Source organism: Psammomys obesus, unplaced genomic scaffold (assembly GCF_907164565.1).
Source record: "Psammomys obesus unplaced genomic scaffold, mPsaObe1.curated_primary_1811, whole genome shotgun sequence".
NCBI lineage: Eukaryota > Metazoa > Chordata > Mammalia > Rodentia > Muridae > Psammomys > Psammomys obesus.
The window spans coordinates 5136506-5153174 of NW_026585698.1; the positions used below are offsets into that span (position 1 = coordinate 5136506).

Consider the following 16669-nt stretch of genomic DNA (forward strand, 5'->3'; position numbering starts at 1 on the left):
GAGTTCAAGGCTTGTGATTGCTTATATGAGGGAAACGTTTCTTTCCTGTACTTATCTCCTCCCTTTACGTTGAGCTTTCTCTTTATATTCCAACAGCTACCTTTCTTCCAGTTTCTTCAGCCTAAAAGAAGAGGTATGCTTTGAACAGGTAGGCAGCTGTGCTACTATCACAGTGAACTCTTTGACTTGTATGATCAAAAAGGAAGGGAAAGATGGGGGGGGGGGGGTTCTTCCACAACAAAATTACGACAAGGTACACATTTTCAGAAAAAGTTGAAAGAAGAAAAGTGATATTCAGCTGGGTGCCATGGGGCAGGCCTATAATCCCAGCAGTCAGGGAGGCAGAGGCGGCCGGATGTCTGTGAGTTTGAGGTAAGCCTGGTCTACAAAATGGGTCCAGGACAGCCAGAAGAAGAAGAGGAGGAGGAGGAGGAATGATATTCACCCTGCACATATGTTCTATGGTAGTTAACCTTTTTATTATTGCAATCGGTGCCTGAAATATTTCAGTTTATAAAGAGGAAGATGCATTTGGACCCAATTGCCTGTGGGCCTATGATAAAAATGTGCAGGGATGTTCAAAAGAAAGATACTCACCATCAAGTATGTGGGGAAGCACATGCACCAGGATACCTCTAAAGGCACAATTGTCTTCACTTTCTGCTTCCTCTCTCTTACACTGTTCCCTCTCTTCAGCCACTACCTCTGTCTATTCTATCTCCCATTCCTAGTAAGATTTATGTAGCCTCCCTTGGATTCTCCTTGTTACTTATCTTCTTTGGGTCTTTACCTCATGTTCATCCTGTATTATACTCACTCAAAAGAAAAACGTGCACCAGAAACCACAGTTATTTCTTCTACATAGCAAACATACAAACAGTCCAAATTCATGTGAAATTTGATTTAGAAATGGTGTCTTAGAAATTTCAAAAGAAATACAAGTAAAATATAAGGAAGGTTGTGATTTGGGTTTTGCTCATATACTCTTGGGAGTCAAGGAAGCTCTGAGTGAACGTGCATTGTTTGTCATGAACCACACATATCAAGAAACCAAGCATCAAGCCCATAGGAAATTGGCAAAGCCTTCACCTGGGTCAGGCTCCAAGAGGCAAATCCTTTCTCTGGTACAAGTATGAACTTAAGAGCAATTAACCAATGTGTTCAAAGACTAGGAGCTTTGGCTTCCTCATCCTAGGTCACTGCCTGCTCAAATACAGACACTTCCTGCCAAGACAAGCTAACTTATTCTGTGCTTACCTGACATACACACCAAGACTCCATCAGATTGCACACAGCCTACCTGTCCTCAGCATTCCTGTGCTCATGTGTGTATTGTTTCCCTTCCTCCTTACCCAAGGCAATGTTTCAGTCCCAGGCTGTGTAGATCATGACATAACATATATTATAAGCATTTACAGCTTGCTAATATGTCCTGCCACTTCTTTGAAGGACAACTATGAATGAGAAATGTATTGATTTTAAACATATTTCCACTGAATGGGAAATACACACAAATGTATTTTGTCCATTAGAAAACATGATCCATTAGATAAGCAGGATGTCACAACTTCTTGAACCAGCATGTTTTATTTTTGTAGTCAGTTGGGTTCACTGTGAATCAAAAGCTGAGTATGACAATAAGAAGTGAATTTAAACTTCTTTGTAGTGAGCCAGTTATAGTTACTCAGGGATTAAATGAAAACTACTTGGAGGAAAAGGCATCTAGCAGACATACTAAACAAGTTACAGGAGAAAAGAATAACGGGCCAAAAAAACCAGAGCGTTCTAACTACATCTAAAATCAGAGAGAAGGCTCTGGGCAGCTTGAGCCAACCTCAGCTGCAGGAGAACTGTAATTTGACCTTTACAAGATCTGGAAAGGTCATGATATCGGGAGGGCAGATCAGTCCCTAGGGCAGAAACTTCTTAAAGCTTGCCTAAACCAGTTCCAACCACATTAAGTGGAAATGCTTACACTGGTGAATAAATATTTTGCTCAGCAAAATTATCACACTTCAATGAGAATGTTTATCTTTTCAAAGGTCTCTTCACTAGCTTTTGCAACATGTTTTCCCCCTGAAATTGTTAGCTTTTTAGAGAAATACAGTTTTACTAAAATGTAACAACTAATGACTAATTCAGAGAAAAGGTACTGCCTAGAACTATGCTGACATATGAAACAAATAGTATGTGTAAACCTGAATCAGAATAGAAATTAACTTACATACTTTTTTTCTTTTAGCTTATGTATTGTCTACATTATGTCAGGAGACAAGGATAGACACTAAGAAAATTAGGGTGAGTTGCTGAGAAAGGATTCACCTTAATAGAGAAGGAAATTACATGAGTAGACAGGACAATAATTACGTATTTATGCATAGTTTCATAAAAAAAACATAACTTAGAAAAAACCTTCTCCTACAGTAATAGAAAACTATTTGGTCTAGGAAGAAGAGTCCATGTAGCATATAGCAAGTACCTTCCGGGCACTTTCCTGTGAGGCTTGCTCATTGAAAATGCAAAGAAAGTCAACTGTAGAAAAGTTACCAAGCTATGTTACAAGTTAAGGACGAGGAAGACAATGATGATGATGACAACAACGACGACGACACTCCTGTGAGAAGAATCTTCACACAGCTGAATGTCCTGTCCATGCTTTATGGCCAGTAGCATTTTATTCACCTCAGTGCCTGGAAGTACAGACCGGAAATAACACTGCCTCCAGGCTCCATGCTGTCATAGTTCTGAAATAAATGCTGAACTGTTGTTCACGATTCGTTATTTGTCACCATGACTGAAGATTTTTCACTGACATCGAGCATAAGAAAACAGTGATGAATGCCTCCAAAGCCATACAGAAAGGATGAAATAAAATGCCATGAGGTCAGTTCAGAAGGAACTAAAGAGATAGGGAAGGTTTCATTGGCAAAGCAATATTTGTTATGAAAAAATTAGTGCCTTGGTTACATGACTGAATTTCAAATATTAGGTTTGTCAATAACAATTAAAAGTCAATATTTGTTATATATGATATATGCATATATGTGTCTGAGTTAAAGTTATGTTTTTACATTTTTGGATTGGTTTGCACATATGTGTGTATGCATGTAGGCACACTGCAAGTATAAAACCAGAGGACAAATTTAAGGAGTTTGTTCTCTCGTTCTACCACGTGAGTTACACGGACTGACCTCTGGCTCATAAGTGGCTCTGACCCCCTTTACCAGCTGAGCCACCTCACCAGCCACAAATGGTCATTTTTAAAGCACACCCCTTCTTGCTACCCCCTTAGGAATCTTGGCTGCAGCAGAAATGATTTTTGTATTACGAATGGAATAACAATAGCCTCATCTTCTGATATTATTTGAAAAAGCTATATGGAATTGAGAAGTACGTAAATCAATGCTCCCTGAATACGATGGAATAGGAAACATATTAGGGCTGAAATGAATGCATTAAATGTAGATAAAAGTTAGTTGCTATGGAAAAACTCAAGTACCATTTTTTATCTCTTTAAAAGACTGCATACAATGGAAAAAAAGCACATGTAATCTGCAAAATATAATCATTTAACAAATCCGTTTGCTTTAAAAAATATAAAGGACCACACTAGAAATTATAGAGGAAAAAACTCACAAAGAGAAGATGGTTTGAGAAATTTCTTCCTTGTGTTTACGTTGAGGACTTTTTCTTTTACTTTATTTATTTTTATTAAAATTTATTCACTCTCTATCCAAGCTATAGCCTCCTCAATCATCCCTTCCCAGCCCAACCCCTCTTGTCTTCGCATGCCCCTCCCCCAGTCCACTGATTGAGGAGGTCCTCCTCCCCTTCCAACTGACCCTAGCATATGAGGTCTCATTAGGACTGGCTACATTGTCTTCTTCTGTGGCCCCCTGTCAGGGAAAGGTGATCAAAGAGCCAGCCACTGAGTTCATGTCAGAGACAGTCCCTGTTACCATTACTAGGGAACCCATTTGGAGACAGAGATGCTATGGGCTACATCGTGCAGGGGTTGTGGTTATCTCCATGCACGGTCCTTGGTTGGAGGATCAGTCTCAGAAAAGACCCCTGGGCCCAGATTTTTTGGTTCTCTTGCTCTCCTTGTGGAGTTCCTGTCCCTTCCAGGTCTTTCTATCTCCCACTTCTTTCATAAGATTCCCTGTACTCTGCCCAAAGTTTGACAATGAGTCTCAGCTTCTGCTTCCATACCCTGCTGGATAGAGTCTTTCAGAGGCCCTTTGTGAAAGACACCTGTCCCATTCCCTGATATCTCCCTCTTCTGATGTCTATCCCTTTTGCTATTTTGAACAATGATTGATCATCTTACCCAGGGGCCTCCTCTTGCTTAGCTAATTTTGGTGTACAGATTTTAGTATGATTATACTGTATTATATGTCTAATATCCACTTATAAGTGAGCATATACCATGTGTGTCTTTCTGCTTCTAGGATACCTCACTGAGGATGATTGTTTCTAGTTCCCACCATTTGCCTGCAAATTTCATGATTTCCTTGTTTTTAATTGCTGAGTAGTATTCCATTGTGTAATTGTACCACAATTTCTGTATTTATTTATCAGTTGCGGGGCATCTGGGTTATTTCCAGATTCTGACTATTCTGAATGGAGCTGTTACGAACATGGTTGAGCAACTGTCCTTGTTGTGTACTTGAACATATTTTGGATATATTCCTAGGGGTGATATAGCTGGATCATAAGGTATCACTATTCTCAATTTTCTAAGAAAGCAACAGAATGATTTCCAAAGTAGTTGTACAAGTTTACATTCCCACCAGCAATGGAGGAGGGTTCCCCTTTTTCCACATCCTCTCCAGTATGTGTTGTCACTTGAGTTTCTGATGGGTATAAGGTGAAATCTCAGTGTTGTTTGAAATTGCAATTCAATGCTGACTAAGGACATTGGACATTTCTTTAAGTGTTTCTCTGACATTTGAGTATTCTCTGTTTAGCTCTGTACACCATTTTTTAATTGAATTACTTGTTTTCTTGATGTTTAACTTCTTCAGTTCTTTATATACTCTGGATATTAGCCGTCTATCAGATACAGGGTTGGTGAAGACACTTTCCCAGTCTGTAGACTGTCGTTTTGTTCTGATGACAGTTTCCTTTGCTTTACAGAAGCTTTTCAGTTTCATGAGGTCCCATTTATTGATTGTTGCTCTTAGAGCTTGTGCAGTGGGTGTTCTGGTCAGAAAGTTGTCTTCTGTGCCAATGAGTTAAAGGCTCTTCCCCACTTCTTACAGATTTAGGGTGTCTGATTTTATATTGATGTCTTTGATCCACTTAGACTTTAGTTTTGAGCAGGGTGATGAATATGGATCTATTTGCATTTTTCTACGTTTAGACATCCAGTTCGACCAGCACCATTTGTTGAAGATGCTCTTTTTTTCATTGAATGGTTTTGGATTCTTTGTTAAAAAGACAAGTATCCATGGGTGTGTGGGTTTATTTCTGGGTCCTTTATTTACTTCCATTCTTCCACCATTGTGTTTCTGTGCCAGAACCATGCAGCTTTGTTACTATTGTTCTACAGTACATCTTGAGATCGGGGATGGAGATACCTCCAGAAGATCTGTTGTTGTACAGGATTGTTTTAGCAATTCTGGGTTTTTAGTTTTTCCCATATGAATTTGAGAGTTGTTCTTTCAAGATCTGTAAAGAATTGTGTTGGCATTTTGATGGGAATTTCATTGAATCTGTGGATTACTTTTGCTAGGATGGCTATTTCACTATGTTAATACTATCGATCCATGAGCACGGGAAATCTTTCCATCTACTGAGATCTTCTTCAGTTTCTTTCTTCAGAGACTTAAAATTTTTTCAAACAAGTCTTTCACTTGCTTGGTTAGATGCACACCGAAGTATTTTATGTTATTAGTGGCTATTGTGAGGGTGTTGTTTTCCTAATTTCTTTCTCAGCCTTTTTTACTTTCATATTAAAAAGGGCTACTGATTTTTTTTTTGAGTTAATTTTGAATCCAGCCACTTTGCTGAAAGTGTTTATCAGCTGAAAGAATTATCTGGTTGAATTTTTGGTGTCATTATTATATCATCTGCAAAAAGTGATAATTTGACTTCTTTCTTTCAAATTTGTATTCTCTTGATCTCCTTTAGTTGTCATATTGTTCTAGCTAAGACTTCAAGTACTATGTTGAAGAGATACAGAGAGAGTTGGCAGCCTTTTGATAGTTAATAAGGACCAATGAACGTTAGTTCCTTTTATTGCTGAGTTTGTGGTGTTACTGTGTTTCTATGCTTGTTTTTTTCTTAATTTTTTCTTGTGATTTATCTATATCCAGTGTTTTCTTGGGTGTAGCATATTCATTAGATTGGAGTTTTCCTTCTAGTGTGTTCTGTGGGGCTGGGTTGCTGAGTAAATATTGTTTAAGTTTAGTTTTGTCATTGAATGTTTTGCTTTCTCGATCTATGTTGATTGAAAGCGTTGTTGGGTATAGCAGTCTGGGTTGGCATGTGCTCTCTTAGAGTCTACATTACATCTGCCCAGTCCCTTCTGGATTTCATAGTTTATGTTGAGAAGTCTGGTGTGATTCTGATAGGTCAACCTTTATATGTTACTTGGCCTTTCTCTCTTGCTGCTTTTAATATTTTTTCTTTGTTTTGTAGATTTAGTGGTTTGAGTATTCTGTGATGTGAGGATTTTCTTTTCTGGTCTAGTCTGTTTGGTTTTCTGTAGGTCTCTTGTATGTTTATGGACATCTCTTTCTTTAAGTTAGGAAAATTTTCTTCTATTATTTTCTTGAAAATATTTTCTGGAACGTGTAGCCTGGAATCTTCTTTTTTGTCTATTCCTATTATTCTTAAATTTCCTCTTTTTATGGCATCCTTGATTTCTTAGATGTTTTGTGTTTGCAACTTCTCCAATTTTATTTTTTCTTTGAGAGATGTATCAATTTTTGCGTATATTCATTACCTGATAATCTTTCTTCCATGTCTTGTATTCTATTGTTGATGCTTACCTTTGTGGTCCCTGATCTTTACTTTAAGTTTTCCAGCTCCAGGGTTTTCTCTGTTTTTGCTTTCTTTATCAATTCTAATTCTGTTTTCATGTCTTTCGCTATTTCCTTCATGTGTTTGAATGTAGATTCCTGTCTTTCCATGATGGCCTCTATTTTGTTGTTTGTTTGTTTGTTTCTTTTCTGTATGACACTACTGTGCCTCTACATGTGCTTCTATTTGTTTGGCTGTATTTCCCTGTATTTATTTTTATATATCTTTTTAAATTTTTATTAATTACAATTTATTCACTTTGTATCCCCCCTGTAGCTCCCTCCGTGTCCATTCCCAATTCCACTCTCCCTCCCTATTTTCCACCCATGCCCCTCCCCCAGTCCAATGATAGGGGAGGTCTTCCTCCTCTTCCTTCTGATCCTAGTTGATTGGGTCTCATCAGGAGTGGCTGCATTGTCTTCCCATGTGTCCTGGTAAGGCTGCTCCCCCCTCGGGGGGGGGGGTGATAAAAGAGCAGGCTTGTACTCTGCTCAAAGCTTAGCCATAAGTCTCAGCATCTGCTTTGAGACCCTGCAGGGTAGAGCCTTTCAGAGGTCCTCTGTGGCAGGCTCTTGTCCTGTTCCCTGTCTTCTCCTTCTTCTGATGTCCAGCTTCTTTGCCTTTCTGAATGGGGATTGAACATCTTAGCCAGAGTCCTCCTTCTTGATTAGTTTCTTTAGGTGTACAGGTTTTAGTATGCTTATTCTATATTGCATGTCTAATATCTACTTATGAGTGAGTATATACCCAGTGTGCCCTTCTGCTTCTGGGATACCTCACTCAGGATTATCTTTTCCAGTTCTCAGCATTTAGCTAAAAAATTCATGATTTCTTGGTTTTTTATTGATGAGTAATATGTCTACAGATTAGGAAAGGATCTTCCCTGTATTTCTTTAAGAGCTTTGTTTCCTCTTTATGTTCCTCTAATAACTGGACAAGCATAGATTTGAAAACATTTTCCTGTGTTTCCAATGAATTAAAATATCCATTGATTTTGGAGGTTGCTGATAAGCTATGATGTCCTGATTTTTGTTGGTTGTGTTCTTATGCCAACCTCTATCTATCTGCTTTTTCATAACCTTCGCTGTTTGTTCCTGGAGTCTGTACTCTAGACTGGATCTGTTGTCTGGAGTATTTTTCAGGAAGATGAGTGAGGTTCACAGGTTTGACAGTGGTTGTTGGTGTTTCTCATCAGTAGCTAAGAGAGTCCGGTCGCAGGCACTTGTGGGCAAGAGAGAGACTGTGTGTGGTAGTGTGCCTTGAAGGACAGGTTGCTAGAGCATGTAGATACCTGGAATGGTCAAGCATAAGCACAGGTGGGGGGGCTGGTGCAGTTTGCAGGCACAGTGTGCATACGCAGGTCCCCTGAACACATCAGTGGCCCTCTGGCCTGTAGTACTGTCCTCCAGGTTTTCAGATCTGTGTGGGTTGCATCATCCTGGCTCCAGGAATTGTTTGCCTGAACTCCACTGGTAGACCCACAGAACAGGGGTTTCAATGTTAAAAATGCTGTCCCGAAGATCTCTATTTGCCCACAGTGTGGGTGTGGTTGGGAGGGATCTGATATCTGGCTGCTACAGTAGAAGGACTCTGGATCTGGGACCCTGAAAGCACTTACTTGAAGGTGCACTCACTCACTTGCAGGCCTAATCAGAAATCATAGGGGTACCTGTTTTCTACTCTCAGATTTGGGCCTGCAGGGGCAAATAAAAGGGTAAGAGATCCATCAGCACAGAGGTGTCAGCTGTTTGGCCACTGGGCAGGAAGACCCATATTAGGGGCAGCTGCTTCTGCAGTCTCAGTCACTGAGCATGCATCAACCACTGTTTCCTCAGCTGAGTAGGGAGGCCGGTGCTTGGGTCAAGAGGAAGTGCAGGGTAGTTGAATATTCTCCACTCTCAGACCCTGGAAAAATCCACTGGTGACCTAGATCCAAACTGTCCCAGCTCACAGGTTGTTCCCTCTTGCTTAGGAAGCCCCAGTGTCAATGTCCTGGCTTCAGCCACCCCTCCACTCACCAATGTCAGAGTATCAGCCCCTCAGATACTATGAGTGTTTGCTGCCTCCATGTTGGACTCAGTCCCACCTTGAGGAATCTCAGAAGTTTATGTATTTTCCTGAGAGCAAAAGCCATCATATGTAATATAAGGAAGATTCCATCTATGAAATAGCAATAATAATCATATTATAAAATGTAGTTTTATATACATTACTTTATAACAAACATTAAATCTGCTTAAAAACAGTAAAGAAGAAACTGGCCCAGGTAATCCTTATGATATCAAATACTCTAGCAACCAGGTTGATGATTCACTCTGAGGTAGAGAATGCTCAGAGTACAGCTGTCTTTTACTAAAAGAGTCGGAAAAGTTTATTTTAAAGTTTTAAGCTGAAACTAGTCCAAGTTTAATTTGAGAACATCAGTAGAGAGGAGAGAAATTTCCCAGCCAGGGTGTTTTATAGGGTAGAATCACACCTCTTGTGCTCACTGGTTTCTGTTTTTCATTGTTGTTTGTTTTTTTATTGGATTATATATGGAGATTAGTACCTGAAAGTTAGTTTGAATTAAAAGCATCTACTTGCCACTGACACTGCTTTGAAAAAAATCTGTCTCTCTCCACCACCCAGTGCAGGATTGCCATGTACAGAACTCTAAGCACAAAGAGGGATATTGGTCTTGGCATTCTTATCAACTACTCAGCCTCTTGGCAAGCACATAGATTCCTCCTCCAGAACTTGCATTATCCTCTTTAACATTCTGGTGGCAGTCCTGCCAAAGCCATATATCTTTGGACCTCACTTAGCCAGGTGTCTCCCCAGTACTCCTATAAAGAACTGTTGCCAACGCAATAACAGATTCTCACGGTGTTGTATCTCTACCTTTTTGCATACAGCAACTCTAGGCCTGCAGAGAAGCTGGTCTTCTTGGGCCTAATTAGGCTAACATTTGGCGAGAAACATCTAAATACATAGACACCATCTCTTCAGAAATGGGCAATCAAATTCTCTCACCCTGTACTTTCTGGAGCAATCTATCAGAATAAAGTTCCAGTGAGGAGAGTTACCTTTTAAGCTTTCATATTTATTTACAGTTTGTAAAAATCACCTTGAGGATTTGAAAGGGCTGCTTTCTTGCACTTCGGATTGAAAGATGTATTTCTGGGCATTAGCAAATGAGGAGGCAATATTATAATTAGCTTAATCATAAGATGGGGAAGAATGACAATCATTGTGTACTCTTAGTCCTGTTCTGAACTTCCTCAAGAAACTCCCTTTCATATTTCCTGTTCGGTCACTAGACTAAAATGTAAAACCACATGTTATTGAACTAAGATCCTTTAGAGAAACAGAACCAATAAAATATGTTTATATATCCGCATTAGTATATATATTCCAAAGAGACAGATAAATAACATTTGCATAGTTACATACTATTATATATGGGTATGTGTATATGCAAAATGTATGAAAATTGAGAGAGATACTCAAGAAACTCACGAAATCATAAGAATTGACAATTTTGAAATATGCCTGATAGACTGGCAAGCCTCTACCCCTGAGAAATTAAGGTGATGCTGAAGGAGAGCTAGAAGGAAAGACTTAAGCTAGAAAAGCACAAGTGGGTTTCCTTAGATGGCTGCTTTTTGTTCCCCAAAAAACATTTTGAGAGGAAATGAAAGGAAGGCAGATATGTAAACAGGAAAAATAATGGGTCATACTGAATGAATGATTGGCAGGTCACGCTACACGGTAACATGATCCATGGGTAAGCATTCAATCTGTGACAGTCCAATATCACATCAAAACCTGAATGGAGAAGAGTTAGCTGCTGAGGGCACAGGATACTGCTGTCGTAATGATTTACCGTCATTACCAACTTACATCGACTTAGCATTATTAAAGGAGCTCATGTTTGGGCATATCTGTGATGAGATTTAGCTGAGGAAGGAATACTGATACTGACCCTAAACTCATGCTGACTGCACACACCGAATAAGGAAGGGAAATGGACCAGGTAAGTGCAGCGAGCGCCGGCATTCATTTCCCCTTGGCTACAGATACTATGTGCTCATCTTCTTGGTACTACTGTCAGTGCATCTGTCCTGCCATGATGGAATGCATCCTCCAGTCATGAGCCAAGCAATCCCCCCTTCTCATAAGTTTCTTCTTGTCATGTGTTGATCAGAGCAACAGCAGCAGTAACAGATAAACTTTGCAAACCTAAGGGCCTGCCCTGTTGCTCAGCAGAGGGACTGGCTGAGTCTACTGTAGTCTACTTTTCTGCCATTAAGACACACATTGTGTCGGTTGGGAAAAGTAATCAAGTTCACTGCAAAAGAGGAACTATGTCAGGCTAGAAAATGATATTCCTGAGGTAGCGAGTGCCCGTCCTGGTTGAAGGCAAACTGCCTCTTGTCTTGAGAAAAGGGTATGTTTATTGCACAATATCTACTTGTAGCAGGTAGCAGGGATTGTGGTAATGTGCCCAATCTGGAACTGCAGCTGCTATTACAGTCAGTGTCTGCTTATTTTAGCTTTATATTTCACCATCAATTGAAAATCTGCCCTCTGCCAAGATCATGCTGAATAAAGATACATTGGCAATCACCATACATACCAACATCTTTTGTGGCTTTCATAATGGCATGAATACTCTAAATATCCTCCAGGTGCACACTACCATTTTTTTTAAATTTACCTTTTTCCTAAATATAGCACCACTTAAGGCTTCCATTTGTCCCTTTTCACCATAAAACCACTCCTTCCAAATATCAAGAAACTATATGGAATCTTCCAGCGTTGAGTTTATTCACTGTAATTAAACAATCAAGACTCGCAAGAGGAACTGGCCACAAGGTGAGGGTAGGGCTGAGGGGGCCTCTCTAGCTCACAGCCTGTCTCTATGATCTGTCCCCATAACATTCAGCTGCCCGAGACAGATCCCCAGTGTATGGCACCACAAGACCCAGATAAAGGACCACCTTCACAGCCCTTGGCTGGGCGTAAGGAAATCCCCTGCTCAAGAAAGGCTACCTCTCCATAGGAACTAATGGCTGAAATTGGTGTAGTGCCTATGGGACTGTGTACAAGGCCCAAGATCCCCACAGTGGCCACTTTGAGGACCGCAAGAGTGTGAACGGTCCTCACAGAGGAGGAGCTTCCTCTTAGCACAGTTCCTGAGGTGGCCTTTCTGAGGAGGCTGGAAGCCTTTGAGCATCCTAGTGTTGTATACCTAATGCGTGTCTGTGCTACTTCCCAAATGACAGAGCGACGTCAAAGGCACCCTAGTGTTTGAGTATATATGGAGACCTAATGCATATAGTGAGCATATATGGAACCTAAGGGCATACACACCTGGACCGAGCACCCCTTCCAGGCCTGCCAGTCGAGACCATCAAAGATCTGAGGCATCAGATTCTGAGATCTGAAGCCAGAGAACATTCTCGTGACGAGGAATGGGATAGTAAAGCTGGGTGATTTTGGCCTAGCTACCCTCACACCTGTGGTGGTTGTTAGCCTCCAGTTTCTGGCTCCTGAAGTTCTTCTGCGGTCTGCAACATCTGTGGACACGTGGAGTGTTGACTATATCTTTGTAGCAGTGTGTTCTTGAAAGTCTCTCTTCTGTAGAAACTCTGAAGCTCAGCAGTTAGTCAAAGTCTTTGATCTCATTGGATTGACGCAAGAAGATAACTGGCCTGCAGACGTATGTCTACACTGAGGAACCTTTTCCCTCACAGGGCCTCACCCAGTGCAATCAGTGGTTCTGGAGATGGAGGGCTCCGGAACCCAGCCACTGCTGGGTATGCTGCCTTTTAACTCACATAAGTGAATCTCAATGAGCCCTGCAGCACTCCTATCCACACAAGGAAGAAGGTGACCCAGAGTGAGAAGAGCACCTGCCTTTCCCCATTTCTGGACACTTGAGTGGGAAGACCTCTCTGAGAAGGCAACCTCTGGCTTCCTCTGAGGCTTTGGAGACTCGCTCAGTTTTTTCAGACTATGTCGAGCCTTAATGACATTCCCCACCCCTGCTTACTCTCCTGCTCTCCTAATTCTCTACACTAAAGGGTGGGTGTATCTTCTCTTCTTCCTCCCCAGATTTATATTTGTGATCCTTCATCAGACAAGAAAACAAAACAAGACCAAGAAATGTGGTCTTAAAAAAGAGACCCATAAGAGTAAGTCCTAAGTGGGTTGAGGACCCACTGTGGCCCCAGCTACAATGGTCTCCATTCTTGATTTTCATCAGACTTCTCCAAGCCCTTACTCAGACTGGCAAACTACCCTGAAACTCGGGGGTTCTCATAGTTACCATCAGCTCAGAAGCTTTTCAACCAACAGTAACTTCTCAACCATCAGTTGAGAAGCTGTCAAAAATAACTTGTTTATATTCTTTCTCCCAGTGCAGATTATCTTTATGAACACTTCACAGATTCCTTTGCAGGATGCTGAGAGAAACAATAGTATATTTTGTGGTGTTCTGGAATCGTCCTTCCATGGAACCTGTCTTACTTTTTACTCAAGCTTGTTCTGAGTCTGTAAACTGACTCCATTATGTCTAGCATTAAAACTGTTGGCTCTTGCCAGGTGTCCTCCTGAGAGTGACACTGACTTTAAACCCCTCAGTGGCAATTCCCAACATACCACCATGATGCCCAGAGAAAACAGGGTAACCTGGAAGTCCAACTACTGCTTTAAGATCATCCAACTTTTAGATGATTACCCAAAATGCTTCACTCTAGGAGCAGGCAGTGTGGGCTCCAAGCAGGTGCAGCAGATCCGCATGTCCCTTGGGGCTGATGGACAAGAATCACGATGTACAAGGCTATTGCGGACATCCAGAAAACAACCTAGCTCAGGAGAAACTGAGGTCTCATATCCAGGGGAACGAGGGCTTTCTGCTCACCAAGGAGTTGCTCACAGAGATTAGGGACATGCTGCTGCCTGGGCTTGTGGCATCACCCTGCGTGAAGCCACTTGCCAGCTCAAAGTACTGTTCTGGGGCATGAGAAGATAGCTTTCTTCCGGGCTTTAGGCATCACAACTAAAATCTCCAGAGGTGCCATTGAAATTCTGAGTGATGAGCACTTGATAAAAGCTAAAGACAAAGCAGGAGACAGTGAAGCCACACTGGTGAACACGCTGAACATGTCTCCCCCTTCTACTTTTAGCTGGTCGTCCAGCAGGGGTTTGCCAATGTCCTCATTTATAACCTGGAAGTGCTTGACATCACACTTCACTCTTCACTCTTGCTTCCTAGAGGATGTCTGAATGTTGCTAGCATTTTTTTTTTTCTAAATGGTTACCTGACTGTTGTCCCAGTGGTACATTCTATCATCAGGGGAAACAATCGGGTCCTAGCTTTGTCTGTGGAGAATGAGTACACATTCTCATTTTCTGAGAAGGTCTTTTGGCTGATCCACCTGCATTTGTCGCTGCTGTTATTGGGGCTGTGGACACCACTGCTGTTTCTGCTGCCTCAGCCATCCCAGCCAAGGATGAGGTCAAAGAAGAGTTGGAGGAATCAGATGAGGATCTGGGATTTGGTCTCTCCTAATCCCCTCAAAGCATATCAGTTAGCTTAATTTTAGAAACATGGAAATGTTTCTAAGAAAGAAAGAAAGAAAGAAAGAAAGAAAGAAAGAAAGAAAGAAAGGAGAAAAGAAAAAACTTGGTCATTCTTGGTTTTGTGGTTGTTTTGTGTTTGTTTCCTTGATTTGGGTTAAAATTTTATTAATATTACCTAAGACTTTGTGCTTATAAATAATTTAATATCCTTCATGTCTATTTGTATTATTCTGTGTTCTTTAGAAGAAGAGAAGTCATAGAATGAACCTCTCATATATATATGAGAGGTCTAGCTAATCCAGCACTGACTGTCTATGAACAGAAGTCCAAGAATCTTATAGTTTCTCACTCTTTGAAGCTAGTCTTAGATAGTCTTTGCTAGTCTTTAATATGCTGGAATCCTGAAGTAGGCTGTAATACCAGTGAAGGAATGGACTTGCTACAGAGGTCAAGAGCAAGCATGAAAAGATAGAGGCTTCCTTCTTTTGTGTCCATTATACAGGCTGCCAGCATAAGTTGTGGCCCAGATTAGAACTGTGTTTTCCCGTCTCAAAAGATCTGGACTAAAGGTTTCTCACCTTAAAGATTCTGATTTAATCACAGTTAGATTGACAACCAAGAATAACCGTCATTCTCCTCTGCTGGAGAAACAGTTAACTCCCCAAATCCATAGGTATTCTTGAATCAGACTCTCTACTTTGATAGCTGTACAGTTCAATGCATGACCCCTATGAATGCCTGCACACGTTAAGACTGACAATGCTTTTTCCATTTGGGCAGAGTCTAGCCAAAGCAGCAAATTCTGCCAAAGCAGCCCCAACTTCTTGGAGCGATTCTCTTGACTCTCTCTGTGAAGACCAGCAAAGGATGCAACCATAACAATGTGAAAGAGTAGAGATGTAGAACATGTTGTCTTGCTGTCTGTGGACTTCTATTTTTTTTATCTTTTTAAATATAATTTTTATTTATTACAATTTATTCACTTTGTATCCCAGCTGTAGCCCCACAACCACCCTCCCAATCCTGTCCTCCCTCCCTCATCTCTTCCCATGCCCCTTCCCCACTCCACTGATAATGGAGGACTTCCTTCCCCTCCATCTGACCCTAGCCTATTAGGTCTCATCAAGGCTGTCTTTCATAGTCTTCCTCTGTCAGGTTGTTCTCCCCTCAGGGGGAGGTGATCAAAGAGCCAGCCACTGAGTTCATGTCAGAGACAGCCCCTGCTCCCCTTATTAGGGAGCCCATTTGGAGATTGGACTGCCAAGGGCTACTTCTGTGCAGGGGTCCAGGTTATCTCCATGAATGGTCCTTGGTTGGTGTTTCAGTCTCAGAAAAGACCCCTAGGCTCAGAATTTTTGGTTCTGTTGTTCTCCTTGTGGAGCTCCTGCCCTTCCAGATCTTTCTAAGTCCCCCTTCTTTCATAAGATTCCCTGCACTCTGCCAAAAATTTGGCTATGAGTCTCAGCATATGCTTTGATACCCTGCAGGGTAGAGTCTTTCAGAGGCCCTCTGTGGTAGGCTCCTGTCCTGTTCCTTATCTTCACCTTCTTCAGATGTCTATCCCATTTGCCTTTCTGAATGAAGATTGAGCATCTCCTCCTCAGTGTCCACAGAAGAATGCTCTGCATCTCACAGAAACCACGCCCCTCCTACAAGGTAGCTTTCAGCTGACTAACATCATGAACCCTGTCAGGGGCCCTGTTTTCTGTGGGGGGGGGCTGTTCTCCACAGGGGAAAAACATTCTCATATCCCACACTTGGGACCAAAACAGAAAAACATATTCACATGACACAACTGAGTTTCCAAAGAAACCAGAAACTTCCTCTTCAGTCTCCTTTGCTTTGGGAGGCTGAGTGCTGCCATTTGGCCTCTGCCACCCTGAGATCCAATTACAATTAGATTTGCTAATTCAGAATCTATAGCTTCCATTGTAAATTCTGACCTGGAGACAAATTGAATCACACATCTGTTCAAGAATGTTGGGCTCCTCCCCAAGAAGTTATTTTCTCAGCCTTGGTGAAAATGTCTTTGGCCTCTCTAAATCTGGCAAGTAAGTCTTACCTGACTCAT

General features: G+C 41.3%; 2 pseudogenes; both read left to right on the forward strand.

The window, feature by feature from the left end:
• The first annotated feature begins 2553 nt into the window (after nt 1–2553).
• On the forward strand, nt 2554–12917 carry LOC129670371 (cyclin-dependent kinase 4-like; annotated as a pseudogene).
• Nucleotides 12918–13681: 764 nt separating this feature from the next.
• LOC129670372 (60S acidic ribosomal protein P0-like) lies at nt 13682–14587 on the forward strand (annotated as a pseudogene).
• The last annotated feature ends 2082 nt before the right edge of the window (nt 14588–16669 follow it).